This window comes from Nerophis ophidion, linkage group LG10 (assembly GCF_033978795.1).
Source record: "Nerophis ophidion isolate RoL-2023_Sa linkage group LG10, RoL_Noph_v1.0, whole genome shotgun sequence".
In the NCBI taxonomy this organism is placed as follows: Eukaryota; Metazoa; Chordata; class Actinopteri; order Syngnathiformes; family Syngnathidae; genus Nerophis; species Nerophis ophidion.
Genome location: NC_084620.1, coordinates 19,964,066 through 19,984,076, shown reverse-complemented (window position 1 = coordinate 19,984,076; position 20,011 = coordinate 19,964,066). Strand labels below are relative to the sequence as shown.

Here is a 20,011-nt window from a genome sequence, read left to right as displayed (position 1 = left end):
CCTGAAACATTGTCAATTCTCTAATTCTCAAGTTCAAAAGATTTTAGATCACAGATTGTCTTTAAAGGGGGTGAAAATGAAGGCAAAAACAATACAACCCAAAAAAAAAGATTCGATAATGAACTTTGTCAACAAGTGTTCACCTCTCATGCAAACAACTTGATTTTCAGCTGCTGTATCATTGTGTTCAGTTTGTGCCCATCCTGGTTCATGAGGGTCTTCTGGAAAAACTCAAATGTGTACTTGAAGTTGTCGGGAAAACTTAGATCAAGCATATATGAGCCCGAACATCATTATGATCCCCATGAGGACTTTGATGCCTTTGATAGTAACTCCAACATCTTCTGGCTGCCTATCGCCATCTCCAAAGATTATGTACTGTATATCCCCATGACTGTGAGGACAATGTCCCTTTCTGCATCCTCAGTGGCAGAGGCCTGTACAACAACACAAAAACAGAACACTTGTGTTAGGTAAAATGCTGAACACCTCTAGCAGAAAATGAATTAGCTTTTTTTTTTTTTAAGTCCTCATTGCTTGTCAAATCAATCATTTATGTATAATGAGTTAAACGTGATTGGAAAATTAACCATATATATATATATATATATATATATATATATATATATATACATATATATATATATATATATATATACATATATATATATATATATACATATATATATATATATATGTATATATATATATATATATATGTATATATATATATATATATGTATATATATATATATATATATATATGTATATATATATATATATATATATATATATATATATATATACATATATATATATATATATACAGGTGCTGTTCATATTATTAGAATATCATGAAAAAGTTGATTTATTTCAGTAATTATATTCAGAACGTGAAACTTACATATTATATCAAATCATTACACACAGTGATATATTTGAAATGTTCATTTCTTTAAATTTTGATGATTAGTACTGACAATTACTGAAAATCCCAAATTCAGTATCTCAGAAAATTAGAATATTAGTTACGACTAGTACCAAAAAATATTTTTTAGAAATGTGGGCCAACTGAAAAGTATGAACATGGAAAGTTTCAGCATGTACCGCAATCAATACTTAGTTGCAGCTCCTTTTGCCTGAATTGCTGCAGCAATACGGCGTGGCATGGAGTCCACCAGTCTGTTGCACTCCTCAGGTGTTATGAGAGCCCAGGTTGCTTTAATAGTGGCCTTCAGCTCTTCAACATTGTTGGGTTTGGCATCTCGCATCTTCTGCTTCACAATACCCTATAGGTTTTCTATGGGGTTAAGGTCAGGTGAGTTTGCAGGCCAATCAAGAACAGGGATACCATGGTCCTTAAACCAGGTACTGGTAGATTTGGCAGTGTGTGCAGGTGCCAAGTCATGTTGGAAAATGAAATCTTCACCTCCATAAAATTGGTCCGCGGCAGGCAGCATAAAGTGTTCTAAAACTTCCTGGTAGACTGTTGCATTGACCCTAGACCTCAGGAAACACAGTGGACCAACACCAGCAGATGACATGGCACCCCAGACCATTACCGATTGTGGAAATTTGACACTGGACCTCAGGCAACGTGGATTCTGTGCCTCTCCTGTCTCCTTCCAGACTCTGGGACCTTGATTTCCAAAGAAGATACAAAATTTACTTTCATCTGAAAACATAACTTTGGACCACTCAGCAGCAGTCCAGTCCTTTTTGTCTTGAGCCCAGGCGAGACGCTTTTGACGTTGTCTCTTATTCAAGAGTGGCTTTACACAAGGAATGCGACAGCTGAAGCCCATATCTTGCATACGTCGGTGCGTGGTGGTTCTTGAAGCACTGACTCCAGCTGCAGTCCACTCTTTGTGGATCTCCCCCACATTTTTGAATCGGTTTTGTTTGACAATCCTCTCCAGGGCGCGGTTATCCCTCTTGCTTGTACACTTTTTTCTACCACATCTTTGTCTTCCCTTCGCCTCTCTATCAATGTGCTTGGACACAGAGCTCTGGGAACATCCAACCTCTTTGGCAATGACCTTTTGTGTCTTGCCCTCCTTTTTTAAAGTATCAATGGTCATCTTTTGGACAGTTGTCAAGTCAGCAGTCTTCCCCATGATTGTGTGTCATACAGAATCAAAACGAGAGACCATTTAAAGGCTTTTTCAGGTGTTTTGAGTTAGTTAGCTAATTAGAGTGTGGCACCAGGTGTCTTCAATATCTGACCTTTTCACCATATTCTAATTTTCTGAGATGTTGAATGTAGGGTTTTCATTGGTTGTCGGGCTATAATCATCTCCTTTTTGGCAAAAAACACTTGAAATGTATCAGTCTGTTTGGAATGAATGTATACATTGAACAAGTTTGACTTTCTAAATGGAATTAATGAAATAAATCAACTTTTTCATGATATTCTAATAATATGACCAGCACCTGTGTATATATATATATATATATATATATATATATATATATAATACAATGTTTGAAATTGGCCCGTAAATAACTTCAGCAAGCAGTCATGAACATAATGCAATTGCTGCAACATGATCCTTTAGACCAGTGGTTCTCAAATGGGGGTACGCGTACCCCTGGGGGTACTTGAAGGTATGCCAAGGGGTACGTGAGATTTTTTTTTAAATATTCTAAAAATATCAACAATGCAAAAGTATATCTATTGAATAATACTTCAACAAAATATGAATGTAAGTTCATAAACTTTGAAATGAACTGCAACAATGCAATATTCAGTGTTGACAGCAATATTTTTTCATAAATATTGATGTTAAAGATTTCTTTTTTTGTGAAGAAATGCTTAGAATGAAGTTCAAGAATTCAGATGGATCTCTATTACAATCCCTAAAGAGGGCACTTTAAGTTGATGATTACTTCTATGCGTAGAAATCTTTATTTCTAATTGAATCACTTGTTTATTTTTCAACAAGTTTTTAGTTATTTTTATATATTTTTTCCCAAATAGTTCAAGAAAGGCCACTACAAATGAGCAATATTTTGCACTCCAATACAATTAAAAAAAATCAGAAACTGATGACATAGTGCTGTATTTTACTGCTTCATCTCTTTTTTTCAACCAAAAATACTTTGCTCTGATTAGGGAGTACTTGAATTTCAAAAAAATTCACAGGGGGTACATCACTGAAAAAAGGTTGAGAACCACTGCTTTAGGCAACTGGATCCCAATAGAGATGGACCTCTGGGACAGAAATAGCTGTTATACTCCACAGGACCTCTGCCCGTTTGCCACTACCAGCTTAGGAGACTCTGACTCTGTCTTTTCTTGCACCTACCAGTGATTCCAAACAAAAAATAAAATTCAAAGAGTCCTATTGTTTACAAAATTCCAGTTATTCAAAAAGTTGTAGTGTGTTGAGCTCAAAGGACCACAGTAAATGTAAGTAAGAATGGGAAACACAATTTCATGCTACTGTGTAACACAAACTATTAACTTACCAGATATTCCTTGAAGAAAGTGTCTGGATCTTCATTGAGGTAGATAACAAGGCTTCTCAGGATGCGCTCCATCCTGATGTCAATGTCATCACACTAAAGCAGGGGTGAAAAATCAAAACAGAATTTAGCTAAATATTGGTGCAACAGTGACACAGGGAGAGGGGCAAGTTGATGAGAGTGTGTAAAGAAAACTAAATAAACCAATACAGCTTATATATATATATATATATATATATATATATATATATATATATATATATATATATATATATATATATATATATACTTTGATTCGTTGCCCCTTCACTTCACTTTTGCTTTTGAAGATCTGCATCAGCTTGAATAAAATGTGGTCCAGATTTTTATACATTTTGACTGCAGTGGCTTTGTAGTGATCTGCAAGAACTCCTCATTAATCTGAAAAATATTCAATCAAATGTATTTAGAAAAATGTGCCCTTTTCTTACAGTTAAATATCAATACATAAAAAATACAAGTTAACTTACTTCACTCTGCTGGAACAGGGCAGGTCACTGGTTTCTGATTTCCTCCATCATAGGCCTCTGTTCAACGACCTCTCGTCGTCTGTGGGAGAAGTTTTATGCCATTTTTGCTTTTATCAACACTTCATTGTTACACTTTTTTTTTTTCTGACAACAAAGCCACTTTCTAAGCTTTCTGTGGTTTCGCCTTTTGGCTGCAGTGGTATGTAGTAAATTTCAGCTTTCCTCGCTTTCTAGATGTTGGCTGCAGCTTTGCCTTGGCCTTGTTCCACTGGGCATCTAGCATGTACTCAACTGGCTCTAAAACAGAAAAGTGAGATGTATAGTAGTTTACGTTTGAGATGTGTAGTCCTGTTAACGTTTATACGCAGCAGCAAGGGGGCTGTCCTTCACTATAGCTACGCCTAATTGATTAGATTGGCATAGGACAGTGGACAAGCTCATCAGTTAGTGACTCTTGAACTTGTAGTTTATGATGCTGAAATACATCTGAAACTAAAGCTTTTTTGACAGGCCAAGATGCTGTACTTAATATGTAGTGAAATTCAGAAAGGACCTCACCTCATCAACAACTGACTTTAGAATATGAGCAATATTTTCTAATTTTAATAAAATGCAAGCAATTCCCTGTTCAATAGATATTTGTAGGTTTAATTATGTTGCATCATCACAAATATGTGTTTCAAATTCATGATCTGTATCGACAGACTATTGGCCCAGCTTCAGATTTGTCTGACTACTGCACCTGACTTCCTGTGCTGACAACATTAGCTTTAAAATGTATCGATGAATGTTGGTTGTGTTTCCTATTTTTGTGTGCCTTAATGTACTGTGTACATTTGTTTTAAATGAGCAACCTAAAAACATACATGGACCGTTTCATCACGCCTCAGATGTTGATTTATGTGTTGAAAATAATCAATTTCTGTTGTTAGGTCTTTGCATGTGCACACATGACACTTGAATGTAGCTACTTCCGCTGTTTTGGGAGTTTGTTGTTGACCATGAACTATGAACTTTGTATGTATGATTTAGTAGCTTACTCCATTGGCAATCAGTATATGGACATGGATAGTGATAACTGCCCCTTAAATGCCCATAAGTCTGCCTAAAAGGCTGCAACAACAAATACCTGCTAGCTAGTTCCAAACTGCATTTTTTTCACTGCCACATTCATAATCCTGAAATAGAGAATAAAGATAATTAGCATATATCACATCAAAATGATGACAATGATTGAGATCAGATTGTACCAGCATTAAACAGCAGCGTGACGAGGAAGATTATTGCATGCATTTCTGTCCGACTGTCGCGTCATTAATCTTCCCCGCTCATGCTGCTCCTCACATTCATCCCGGCCTGAATTATGTAATAGTGAGGGAAAGTTCCTTCACCTCACAACCATCTTGCAGTTTTCCGACTGCCGTGTTCATGTGTGGACTATTAGAATAGTGCCCATTCTGGAAAATACCAAGCTAGCATGCAAAATCAGACTTTAAATGTAAAGCTCGCCCCCACAAACAATTCACGAAATGTGGTATAAAGCACTGAATACACCAGCGGTACAGTCTACAGTACTACAGCTATATAAAAAAAAAAAAGAATACTTACCAAAGACCGAACTCCAAACTGCTTCTCGGTTCCTGCTGATGCGGTGCGCTCCTGCAGGAAGACGTTATGCTAATTAGTAATGCCCGCGAAGATGATATGCGCATGCGCAAAAGGGGGCTTAAAGTTCTGAACTCATTTATTTTGACTTGATCAACATCAAATCAATCCCATAGGATCAATTATGAGAAATGTTATGTTTCACTGACTAAATATATATGTGTATATTTTAAAAGTAGATGTTTTTGAATAAATTCAACAATACTAAATGTGTCACATCTAAGAAGGGCTTGAATCATTTTTTGGGGTGCATCAAACAACTACTGTGTAATAAGTACAATACTAACAGTACAACATTGTAGGGCTTAACATAAGACTGAACTGGCACAGTCCGCTTTATAGCAAAACTACTTCCTGGCTCGGCAACACACCGTAGTCTACACATGACTGCCATCTACATATTGAAAATGCAACTGCAATCAAAGTCTACTATATAATTGTGGCAGTGCCCTGACCACCACACACTGGCACGAGAGCCCGGTATTCTGTTTACAATAATGTTTTTATTGAGTCCACTCTGCGGCAACCGCACTCGACTTTTCAGTCTTCGTCTCTCTTGCTCTCCATTGTGCTCTCCAGCGAGTGTCTTTCTCGCTCTCTAGCTCCCACTCCCACCACGTGTCTTGTTCTGGCTGCTGCTAATAAGGGCGACAGGTGATTAGATAACAAGTTCCAGCTGGGCAATCTACGCACCTGCCGCTTTTTTCGAGGCCGGGACTTACACACACCGCTCCGTGGCAGGCCCGTGGACCACGCCCCCCTCCAAAATAATACTTGCAAATGAGACTCAGAAGTGTGAGAAAACCTTATATAACAACTGTACAGCACATATATTATCAGTTTATTATTCACTGTTAAATAAAAATAAAATGATTTTAATTGGTACCGTGGAGTACTGGTAGCAATTTCCAAGTACTGGGAGATTGGCACGATATCGGTTTAAATGTGAAAAATACGCATCCCTATCAGTCAGTCAGTCATTGAGTCTAATTGAATAACTATCTGCATCACAACAAATATGCCAGAATTAGCTAAGATAGCTACATTTAATCTTCTATCTTAGGGCAGGCACCATTAAAAAACATACCTATACAGACATCAGTATACATACATTACAAGACAACTTAAAATAGATATTAGCAATAAAAAGAAGTCAACATAAGGTTATCGACTAAGCGTGCCCATTACACATGCGTACAGTACTAGTTTATCTTTAACCACTGTTCAAGTGCTTTTTAAAGGTTGGGTGGTTGACACAGTTTCCAATATGTGTTAGTTGCATTTTCCATGCCTGTGAGCATGACTTTTGACTAAACGTAGTCCTACGTTGCAGGAGGATACAATGGGCCCTGTTTGGTTTTCTTGTATTGACTCGATTGTTGGTGTCACGACTTGTTACATCAGATCTGACTTATGTGTGTATTTCCTTATTTATGTGTTCACTTATTTTTCAGCCCCCTAATTTAGTAACACTTCTTGTTTGGCTCTAACACTCTGGACTGAGCGCTGTCACCCTTACCTGCCTCTGATTAGCAATCAGGACACTCACCTGCATCTGATCGCTAATCAGAGAGCTATACACAGCATGCCTGCCTCACATTTCAGTCGGGGCTGGATCGTTAGATATTTGCAAGTACAACATATGTTTTTTAACAGTTTTATAGAAGTACAAACCCCGTTTCCATATGAGTTGGGAAATTGTGTTAGATGTAAATATAAACGGAATACAATGATTTGCAAATACTTTTCAACCCATATTCAATTGAATGCACTACAAAGACAATATATTTGATGTTCAAACTAAAAAACTTTATTTTTTTTTCAAATAATAATTAACTTAGAATATTATAGCTGCAACACGGGCCAAAGTAGTTGGGAAAGGGCATGTTCACCACTGTGTTTCATCACATTTTCTTTTAACAACACTCAATAAATGTTTGGGAACTGAGGAAACTAATTGTTGAAGCTTTGAAAGTGGAATTCTTTCCCATTCTTGTTTTATGTAGAGCTTCAGTCGTTCAACAGTCCGGGGTCTCCGCTGTCGTATTTTATGCTTAATAATGCACCACACATTTTCGATGGGAGACAGGTCTGGACTGCAGGCGGGCCAGAAAAGTACCCGCACTCTTTTACTACGAAGCCACTCTGTTGTAAGACCTGGCTTGGCATTGTCTTGGCATAAGCAGGGGCGTCCATGATAACGTTGCTTGGATGACAACATATGTTGCTTTAAAACCTGTATGGACCTTTCAGCATTAATGGTGCCTTCATAGATGTGTAAGTTACCCATGCATTGGGCACTAACACACCCCCATACTATCACAGATGCTGGCTTTTGAACTTTGCACCTATAACAATCCAAATGGTTATTTTCCTCTTTGTTCTGGAGGACACCACGTCCTCTGTTTCCAAATATAATCTGAAATGTGGAAAGCTGGAACGCAAATGGCGCACGACTAAACTTGAGGTGCACCATCAAGCATGGAGTGATAGTTTAATAACTTATAAACGCATGCTTACCTTAGCTAAAACTAATTTCTACTCAAATCTCATCCGCATTAATAAAAACGATCCAAAATTTTTGTTTAGTACAGTAGCATTGCTAACCCAACAAGGGACTCCTTCCAGTAGCTCCACCCATTCGGCAGATGACTTTATGAAGTTCTTTAATAAGAAAATTGAACTTATTAGAAAGGAGATTAGAGACAATGCGTCCCAGCTACAACTGGGTTATAGTAACACAGATACGATTGTATATACGGCGGATACTGCAAATATCTAAAATAGTTTCTCTCGTTTTGATGAAATAACATTAGAAGGATTGTTACAACGTGTAAATGGAATAAAACAAACAACATGTTTACTTGACCCACTTCCTGGGAAACTTATTAAGGAGCTTTTTGTATTATCAGGTCCATCAGTGTTAAATATTATAAACTTATCACTTTCCTCGGGCACTGTTCCCCTTGCATTCAAAAAAGCGGTTATTCATCCTCTCCTTAAAAGACCTAACCTCGATCCTGACCTCATGGTAAACTACCGACCGGTGTCTCACCTTCCCTTTATTTCGAAAATCCTCGAAAAAATTGTTGCAGAGCAGCTAAATGAACACTTAGCGTTTAACAATCTATGTGAAACCTTTCAATCCGGTTTCAGGGCAAATCACTCGACTGAGACAGCCCTCGCAAAATTGACTAATGATCTATTGCTAACGATGGATTCTGATGCGTCATCTATGTTGCTGCTCCTCGATCTTAGCGCTGCTTTCGATACCGTCGATCATAATATTTTATTAGAGCGTATCAAAACACGAATTGGTATGTCGGACTCAGCCCTGTCTTGCTTTAACTCTTATCTTACTGATAGGATGCAGTGCGTCTCCCATAACAGTGTGACCTCGGACTATGTTAAGGTAACGTGTGGAGTTCCCCAGGGTTCGGTCCTTGGCCCTGTACTCTTCAGCATCTACATGCTGCCGCTGGGTGACGTCATACGCAAATACGGTGTTAGCTTTCACTGTTATGCTGATGACACCCAACTCTACATGCCCCTAAAGCTGACCAACACGCCGGACTGTAGTCAGTTGGAAGCGTGTCTTAATGAAATTAAACAATGGATGTCCGCTAACTTTTTGCAACTTAATGCCAAAAAAACGGAAATGCTGATTATCGGTCCTGCTAGACACCGACCTCTATTTAATAATACAACTTTAACATTTGACAACCAAATAATAAAACAAGGTGACTCTGTAAAAAATCTGGGTATTATCTTCGACCCAACTCTCTCCTTTGAGTCACACATTAAAAGCGTTACTAAAACGGCCTTCTTTCATCTCCGTAATATCGCTAAAATTCGCTCCATTTTGTCCACTAAAGACGCCGAGATCATTATCCATGTGTTTGTTACGTCTCGTCTCGATTACTGTAACGTATTATTTTCGGGTCTCCCCATGTCTAGCATTAAAAGATTACAGCTGGTACAAAATGCGGCTGCTAGACTTTTGACAAGAACAAGAAAGTTTGATCATATTACGCCTGTACTGGCTCACCTGCACTGGCTTCCTGTGCACTTAAGATGTGACTTTAAGGTTTTACTACTTACGTATAAAATACTACACGGTCTAGCTCCAGCCTATCTTGCCGATTGTATTGTACCGTATGTCCCGGCAAGAAATCTGCGTTCAAAAGACTCCGGCTTATTAGTGATTCCTAGAGCCCAAAAAAAGTCTGCGGGCTATAGAGCGTTTTCCGTTCGGGCTCCAGTACTCTGGAATGCCCTCCCGGTAACAGTTTGAGATGCTACCTCAGTAGAAGCATTTAAGTCTCACCTTAAAACTCATCTGTATACTCTAGCCTTTAAATAGACCTCCTTTTTAGACCAGTTGATCTGCCGCTTCTTTTCTTTCTCCTATGTCCCCCCCTCCCTTGTGGAGCGGGTCCGGTCCGATGACCATGGATGAAGTACTGGCTGTCCAGAGTCGAGACCCAGGATGGACCGCTCGTCGGGACCCAGGATGGACCGCTCGCCTGTATCGGTTGGGGACATCTCTACGCTGCTGATCCGCTTGAGATGGTTTCCTGTGGACGGGACTCTCGCTGCTGTCTTGGATTCGCTTGAACTGAACTCTCGCGGCTGTGTTGGAGCCACTATGGATTGAACTTTCACAGTATCATGTTAGACCCGCTCGACATCCATTGCTTTCGGTCCCCTAGAGAGGGGGGGTTGCCCACATCTGAGGTCCTCTCCAAGGTTTCTCATAGTCAGCATTGTCACTGGCGTCCCACTGGATGTGAATTCTCTCTGCCCACTGGGTGTGAGTTTTCCTTGCCCTTTTGTGGGTTCTTCCGAGGATGTTGTAGTCGTAATGATTTGTGCAGTCCTTTGAGACATTTGTGATTTGGGGCTATATAAATAAACATTGATTGATTGATTGATTGACTCGTCAGACCACAGAACACCTTTCCACTTTGCATCAGTCCATCTTAGGTGATCTCGGGCCCACCCAAGCCGGCGGCGTTTCAGGGTGTTGTTGATAAATGGGTTTGGCTTTGCATAGTAAAGTTTTAACTTGCACTTATAGATGTAGCGACCAACTGTAGTTACTGACATTGGTTTTATGAAGTGTTCCTGAGCCCATGTGGTGATATCCTTTACACACTGATGTCGGTTTTTGATGCAGTACCGCCTGAGGGATCAAAGGTCCGTAATATAATCGCTTACGTACAGTGATTTCTCCAGATTCTCTGAACCTTTTGATGATTTAACGGACCGTAGATGGTAAAATCCCTAAATTCCTTGCAATAGCTGGTTGATAAATGTTGTTCTAAAACTGTTCGACAATTTGCTTACAAATTGGTGACCCTCACCCCATCCTCGTTTGTGAATTGCTTAGCATTTCATGGAAGCTGCTTTTATACCCAATCATGGCACCCAACTGTTCCCAATTAGCCTGCACACCTGTGGGATGCTCCATATAAGTGTTTGATGAGCTTTCCTCAACTTTATCAGTATTTATTGCCACCTTTCCCAACTTCTTTGTCACGTGTTGCTGGCATCAAATTCTAAAGTTAATAATGATTTGCAAAAAAAAAAATGTTTATCAGTTTGAACATCAGATATGTTGTCTTTGTAGCATATTCAACTAAATATGGGTTGAAAATGATTTGCAAATCATTGTATTCCGTTTATATTTACATCCAACACAATTTCCTAAATCATATGGAAACGGGGTTTGTATTTGTTATTCTGCTTTGTATTTCCTTGCTTTGCTGTAAGTGTCGAGCTTGCCTATGTTTTGGTGCACTTCCCTGTTGCACAATTGGCAATCTAGATCTTGAGGTCAGAACAACTGCAGCGATGTGTGTGACAGTTGGTTTTCTTCTGTATACAAACCTGTAGTGACCAAAGTTCAAACTCATTGAAAACTTTTAAAACAAAACACACATCCAAAAACATTTAATCGCGATCCAAGTCTGAAACATTTTACTTACTAAGACAGTGAAGAGGCTTTTGGTCTAAAATCTTTGATGTCTTCTACAAAACACAAAACCAGTGAAGTTGGTGCGTTGTGTAAATCGTAAATTAAAACTAAATACAATGATTCGGAAATCCTTTTCAACCTCTATTCAATTGTATACACTGCAAAGACCAGATACTTAACATTCACACTGGTAAACTTTGTTATTTTTTGCTTCCAAGATGGCGCCAGTATGTGCTTTGGCCTACCGTCTCTCGCTGTCAGCTCTGTTTGTTTTTGTGTCGTTTGCGTCTATTTCCGTCTTTGTCAGCTCACTGCTTGTGTATGACCGCCAAACACTGTTGGATCTTTGCCCCTCTCCCACTGAAATGATCAACTTCGACGTTGGTTTTTCGACGTCCCAGTCGTTTTTTTCACCTGGCCGGATTCCTGCCTTCCTTTCCTGCCTTGTGGCTCCTCTCCCCCGGCGGAAGCGTCTCCGGTGCCGCGGTAAACGTGGCGACCAGCTGGTGAAAGTTAGGGCACTCCTGGGCTGGCTTCCTGTGGCTTCCCGAAGGAGGAATAGTGGGGTATCCGGTTCCTGGCTTGATCCTATCGTTGGTCTGGAGAATGAGGCTTGCCGCCATTGCTCCAGCTGTCCCCGCCCCCGGAGGCGCGGGGTGGATTCCCACCACCTGCGTGCTGTGTGTCGGGCCCCACCTGGATTAGCTGCGGCCTTGGACGTGCTGGCCCCCGCCAGGTTCGGTTTTGTGAACGCAAGATCTTTGACAAACAAAAGGTTTATCCTGACAAATATTTCTTCACATCCCGCGGACTTGACTTCCTCTGTGTGACAGAAACATGGCTGAGAGCCGGTGAGTCCGGCCCACTTAATTAACTTCTGCTTCCGGAGTGTTCCTACTTTAATTGTCCGCGGTCGCCCGGTCGAAAAGGGTCGAAAATGAGGAGGATTAGCAGTCGTTTTTAAAAATGACTTAAAATGCCGTCAGATCTGCCTAAAATCCTCCTTTTCAAGCTTCGAACTGTGCATGTTTGAACTGGGTCTTTCTGATGTTGTCCTGTCTGTCGTCGTCTAATGACCACCCAAGTAACACAAAGACTTTATAACTGACTTTTCTGAACTTCTGGCTGAAACCTGCCCAAATATGATCGTGTCGTTATTGTGGGTGACTTTAATATCCACACCTGCTGTCCAGAAAAGTCGCTTTCCAGTAGCTTCCTGAATGTAATCGACTCATTTAACTTTGTACAGTCTGTGTGTAGTTCCACACATGAACGCGGGCATACACTCGATTTAGTGCTCTCGTATTGTTTGTGTGATTTTAACTTGGACATTTGCGACACTGTGTTCTCTGATCATATGATGATCCTGTTTGATATTACCACTCAATGTCCGGTTAAATTTTGCGCCCCGCCTCAACGCTTTCACATGTTTAGTTCTTCGTCTCCTGCTCTGTTCTCCTCAATTTTTTCGACTCTTTGTGATGATATTTCTGCAGCGTCTGTATGTCTGAATACTAAAGAGTTGGTTTCTGGGTTCAACTCTATTTGTTTACAAATACCAAACACGATCGCTCCTTTCAAGTACCGCCGCTCTAAAGCCACGCCCCTGGTTGAATGACATCACTCATGCAGCCAGGCGCAGGTGTAGGATAGCATAGAAAAAGTGGAACAAAGACAGGCTGCATGTGTCCTTTGCCATTTTTAAAGAAAGCCTGCTTTCCTTTCAGATGACTGTAAAAGCAGAGAAGAATATATATCTATCTCAGATTATATCTTCTAACTGTAACAACCCCAGAGTTCTGTTCACAACTTTTAACACTGTCATTGATGCTCCCAAATCTGTTGGTTTTGATGCTTCTTTTGAATTCTGTGAAAATTGTCTCCATTTTTTCACTGACAAAATTGTGTCAACTACAGACAGTTTATCCCAGCCTTCATATGACCCTTCGGTTCCTCTGCATTCCTCTTCTGTTTTCCATCAGTTTGAGCCGGTGTCCTTTTTTATTTTAGATGACACAGCTAGTCATATGAAGCCCTCTGGTACTCCTGCAGATGCCCCCCAACCTCGCCTGTTTAAGGAGGTACTTACTACTATTGGATCAAGTGTCCTTAACATTATCAATAGTAGCCTCTCTTCTGGAATAGTTCCAGTAGAGTTTAAACATGCAGTGGTACGACTTCTACTTAAAAAACCAAGCCTCGACCCCTCTCTCCTCTCTAACCTTAGACATATCTCTAATCTTCCATACATTTCCAAAATATTAGAGAAGGTTGTCTACAGTCAGTTGTTGCCTTTCTTAGAGTATAATGGCATCACTGAGCTGTTCCACTCCGGTTTCAAAGCCCTCCACAGCACAGAGTCAGCACTTCTAAAAGTTTTTAACGATATCCTTCTGTCAACTGATTCTGGTAAATATGTTGTCCTGGTGGTTTTAGATCTGTCTGCTGCGTTCGACACCGTCCACCACGCCACCTTAATCACTCGTCTTGAGAACTGTGTATTAAGGGCGCCGCTCTCAACAGGTTCCGGTCGTATCTAACTGACAGGAGTTTCTGTGTAAAAATAGACAGTTTTGTGTCTTCTACAGCTCCTTTACCACATGGGGTCCCCCAGGGCTCTATCCTTGCCCCAATCTTATTTGCACTTTACCTTCGCCCCCTTGGTTCTATTTTTAGGAAGTACGGTGTTGTAATGCATTTCATTTTAATGGTGATGATTGCCAGATCTATTTTCCCATGGCACAAAATAACACGGTTCAACGTCTCATTGACTGCCTACACGACATCAAAGCCTGGCTTTCAGCTAACTTCCTGAGCCTAAATGAAGACAAAACAGAAGTTATGTTGTTCGGTCCAAGTCCCTCTCCCTCCCCCAACGTTGACCTCGGCATTCTGACCCCGTATCTCAGCGACTGTGTGACAAACTTGGGGGTAAAGTTCGACTCAGATTTTAAATTCAAAAAACAAATCAGCAGCATTGTTCAAAAAAGCTTTTATCAATTACGCCAAATAGCGAAAGTGAAACCACTTCTATCAGGACATGATCTCGAGAAATTAATCCACGCCTTTATCTCGAATCGTTTAGACTACTGCAATGCCCTGTATGTAGGCATTAGCCAGGCCTCCCTCGCCCGCTTGCAGCTCGTGCAGAACTCTGCTGCTCCCTCTGCTAACACAGACCCGCAGACGTGAGCACATCACCCCTATACTGGCGTCCCTTCACTGGCTCCCTGTGCGTTACCGAATCAATTTTAAACTCCTCCTTTTTGTTTTTAATGTCTAAACATTCTCATGCCAACATATCTCTCCGACCTCCTTCAGCCTTACTGCCCCACCCGATCCCTAAGATCAGCCGATCAGCTGCAACTGACGGTCCCTGACACAAGGCTGAAGCTTAGAGGTGACAGAGCATTTGCCGCTGCAGCTCCCAAGCTCTGGAACGACCTACTTCTCTGAGTGTTAGACAAGCCTCCTCTCTTCCTGTTTTTAAATCTCTCTTAAAAACATACTTTTATTACATGGCTTTTAACACTGAGTGATATCCATCTTGCAATGGCGCCCCATTATACACCTGCTGTGAACCTGTTTTTATGTTTTATTTATTCTATTTTATTTATTTATTTTTCATCATGTTCTGTTTGTGTTGTGTTGTGTTTGCTCGGTTCTCGTTTTTAACCTGCCCATTGTACAGCACTTTGGCTACCCCTGTGGTAAATTTTAAATGTGCTATATAAATAAAGCTGATTGGATTTGATTTGATTTGATTATATTTGAAATATTAGCTCATTTGGAATTTGATGCCTGCAACATGTTTAAAAAAGCTGGCACAAGTGGCAAAAAAGACTGAGCAAGTTGAAGAATGCTCATCAAGCACTTATTTGGAACATCCCACATTTGAACAGACTAATTTGGAACGAGTGGGTGCCATGATTGGGTGTAAAAGCAGGTTCCATGAACTGCTCTGTCTTTCACAAATTAGGATCGGGCGAATGTCACCACTTTGTGAACAAATGCGTGAGCAAATTGTCCAACAGTTGAAGTACAACATTTCCCAACAAGCTATTGCAAATAATTTAAAGAATTCGCTAGACCCGAGCTCATCTAAGATGGACTGATGCAAAGTGGAAAAAGTGACGAATCCACTTTTTTAAATTGTGTTTGAAAACTGTGGACGTCGTATCCTCCGGACCAAAGAGGAAAATGACCATCTGTATTGCTTTAGGCACCAAGTTCAAAACCAAACATCTGTGATGGTATGGGGGTGTATTGGTATCCACACATCTGTGAAGGCACCATTAATGCTGAAAGATACATACAGGTTTTGGAGCAAAATACTGTATGTTGCCATCCAAGCAACGTCCTTCTCATGGGTGCCCCTGCTTATTTCAGCAAGACAATGCCAAGCCACATTATGTACGTTTTACAACACTGTAAAAGAGTGTGGGTACTAGACTGGCCTGCTTGTAATACAGACCTGACTCCCATTGAAACTGTGTGGCGCATTATGAAGAGTGAAATATGACAACAGAGATCCAGGACTGTTGAACAACTCATGCTGTACATCAAGCAAGAATGGAAAACAATTCACTAAAAAGCTTCAAAAATTAGCCTCCAATGTTCCCAAACATTTACTGAGTGTTGTTAAGAGGAAAGGCCATGTAACACAGTGGTAGAAATGCCCCCATGCCAACTTTTTTGCAATGTGTTGCTGCCATTAAATTTTCACTTAATGATTATTTATAAAAAATAATTAGTTCCTCAGTTCGAACATTAAATATCTTGTTTTTTCAGTGTGTTTAATTGAATTAACAATGAAAATTATTTGTGAATCATAGTGTTGTGTTTTTATGTACGATTTACACAACGTGCCCACTTCAGTGGTTTTGGGTTTTGTAATAGAGAGACTTGATAGGTTTTAAAGGCCTACTGAAATGAGATTTTCTTATTTAAATGGTGATAGCAGGTCTATTCTATGTGTCATACTTGATAATTTTGCGATATTGACATATTTTTGCTGAAAGGATTTAGTAGAGAACATCCACGATAAAGTTCACAACTTTTGGTCGCTAATAAAAAAGCATTGCCTGTACCGGAAGTAGCAGACAATGTGGGCGTGATGTCACGAGTTGTGGAGCTCCTCATATTCTCACATTGTTTACAATCATAGCCACCAGCAGCGAGAGCGTTTCGGACCGAAAAAGCGACGATTACCCCATTAATTTGAGCGAGGATGAAAGATTTGAGGATGAGGATTGTGAGATTGAAGGATTAGAAAGAAAAAAAAAAAAGACAGGGCAGTGGGAGCGCTTCAGATGTTATTAGACACATTTACTAGGATAATTCTGGAAAAAACCTTATCTGCTTATTGTGTTACTAGTGTTTTAGTGAGATTATATGGTCGTACCTGAAAGTCGGAGGGGCGTGGCCACGGGTGTGGTGACCGCCGGTGTTTCTGAGAGAAGCCACGTTTCTCGACGAGGCCAAGCGAAGGCAACCGCTGGGGCTGGGCTGAGTTTTTTTCCCCCCTCCTCCACGTTGGAAGCATCCCACGTTCGGGAGCGGCCGGTCAGAGGAGGCAAGAGAGTCCGCAGCTGCCTCTTTGACAGGTGCACAAGGAATGACGCAAGCTCCGCTCATGTCTACGGTAAGAGCCGACTAATTACCACAATTTTCTCACCGAAACTTGCCGATTGACATGTGGTAGGGAACCATGTTCGCTTGACCGCTCTGTTCCATAGTAAAGCTTTACATTTGGTAATGTAAACAAGGAACAAATGTGTTTGTTTTGCTAAAGGCAGCCCCAATACACCGCTTCCCACCGACATCTTTCTTCTTTGACGTCTCCATTATTAATTGAACAAATTGCAAAACATTCAGCAACACAGATGTCCAGAATACTGTGTAATTATGCGTTTAAAGTAGACGACTTATAGCTGGGATCGGGCTGTAACAAAATGTCCGCTACAATCCGTGACGTCACGCGCACGCGCCATCATACACGTCATTATACCGCGACGTTTTCAACAGGATACTTTGCGTGAAATCTAAAATTGCAATTTAGTAAACTAAAAAGGCCGTATTGGGTTGTGTTCCAATGTTAAGATTTCATCATTGATATATAAACTATCAGACTGTGGTCGGTAGTAGTGGGTTTCAGTAGGTCTTTAAGGTGTTCTGTGTTGTATGACACCAAGTTGTATAACAGTAGTTTATATGAGTAAAAATCATGGTGTTCGTATACTCTTTTATTAATTGCAAAGTCAGAAATGGTCAATTATGATTGTATATATATATATATATTTTTTTTTAACATAATACTTGAAAGTCAGGTTTAAATTGAAGATCACACCCAGATACTTAGAATGGTCCACCACGTACAAACATTGCACTTCACCCCGATTGATAGATACATTTCTTAAAAGTGCAAGCACCTCTATATAAATCTTCAGGGAATAACTATAACTATACATTCTCAATTTACATCTGCATGCTTATTATATCGTCATCTCTTCCACTTGTGACTGTGATTGACAGATGCGTATGCTTCAAGTGTCATCTGAACACACATTTTCATAGACAGAAAATTGGTTTGTATTTTCCCCTAATGGCTTAGCTTGGGGAAATATCGCCATCTATCTTGGTAGGGGTCTGCACTTGGTGTGAAGAGAACACATACAGCACTGCATTAAACAGCTGAAAGATGAAGGCTACAAAGAAAGTAGGGTGGGAGGGAATTGTGGTTCCTGTCCATTGACTCCTTTGAGTGTTACAACAGAAAGGTGATCAATCCTACCACCACCACCACTCACTCACCTTTATCAATTACTCCCTCAAGAACCTCCACGTCCTTCACAACCCCGTCCTTGACTTAGTGTCCTCCTGCTTTTGTCTTCAGATATCATCTCCATCTCTCCCCCCTCCATTCTGGGCCTATCTAATCATGTTCAACCTTCAAAATCCATTTTTTCCCCATTTAAACATATCTCCTCCCCCAAAGATACCGCCTGAATACTCCATGCATGGATACTGGAAACCCTTGGAGTAGTCCAGTTTAACAGGTACAAATAGTAGCAATAGCTGTCTTATGTTATATGAAAACAGTACAAGTGTGATATATTTTGTCCAACCAGCCACCGTGTGTCTAAGGACACCCGGTTTCGTCTCTACTGCAACTAGTACAGAACTGTACATTGCGAGCAATTTAGTCGCATTTGCGACTTAAAATAGGTTGTCCGAATTTTGGGGGGGAAAAAGTAGCACACGTGCGAATACATATTTTAACCCTTTTGTTGCATTTTGCTACCAAAATAAATCCATCCAAAATTGATCAAACTGGAGTTTTGCCTATCTGGATAGCATGTTTGAACTAAACTTAAACCATAACCAAATGGTCTGTGATTGTGAAACTGATTGACACGTAAATCAGTCTGTGTATGCTGCAGAGCTGTTGGTCCCCCTTGTCCTCCTCCATGCACGGAGGGGAGAGTAACTCCAGTTGCTTACACAAGGAATAAACAAAGTCTTAGTTGGAGGAACTGTTCTGTAAAAGACAATGTTTTTTTCACCAACCCAAAACTTCACACAAACTGCCCTGCACGCAAGTAACTACAAGGGTTAGTTAGTTATTTTCAGTTTTTTTCAAACATGCAATACGATTACAACGGAGGGAATATTAAACAACAAATCAATGATTAAAGTAACAAACTGGCCATCCAAACAATACCCCGTTTTTTGAGAAGAACATTCAGTCATGGAAGTACATTCAACCTATTTCTTAAGCAGAGGTAACACAAATCAGTGAAAGATTAAAAAGAGCTGTCTTCAGAGCTGAAAACTGCTGCTGCTAGCCTGCTATGGGAACAAAAACAGCTCAAGCTACTGAGCGTGGACTAACGTCATAAGTCACTAGGCAACAGGCACCTCCTTTTAAAAGGCACACAAAATATCTCAACTGCATTATGCCATATATATATATATATATATATATTTATTTATCTATTTTTTTTTTTTTAACTACAGCAATAGTTCCTTTCCCTAGTTATAATTTTTTTTTTTAAAGAGTAATTCCACTACTAATGAAATAACTTTTTTGGTAAAGTAACAATTGATTAATTACTTTTTAAAAGCTTGTCACACAGCATCACGAAGCAGTTAGCAGGTTGGTGTTCCTGGCTAAAATAAGTGTGTGTATGTCCTACAATAATGTTTGCCTATAAAAACACTGTTGTTAAAAGTCAATTATTGTCTTGTTGCTGCTGACGTTTAAACATGTGCGCACTTCATTTCACATTTTACTCTTTTTTTGTTTTTATTAACTGAAAAAAGTTGGAATAGCTATATTTTTTCTTAAAGTAGATTGGAGATTGATCTGACTTTTCTTATATTATTT

General features: G+C 40.0%; 1 protein-coding gene and 1 long non-coding RNA gene across 4 annotated transcripts in view; one reads left to right on the top strand and one right to left on the bottom strand.

The window, feature by feature from the left end:
• Positions 1-20,011, top strand: part of LOC133560346 (fibroblast growth factor 11-like) — a 120,059-nt gene that overhangs the window by 43,565 nt on the left and 56,483 nt on the right. The window lies entirely within an intron of this gene.
• On the bottom strand, positions 3,768-5,724 carry LOC133560347 (uncharacterized). The gene is made up of 3 exons (XR_009808426.1): positions 5,586-5,724; positions 3,978-4,056; positions 3,768-3,888 (listed from the first exon to the last, which is right to left on the bottom strand). It is a non-coding gene; the product is annotated as an uncharacterized LOC133560347 (long non-coding RNA).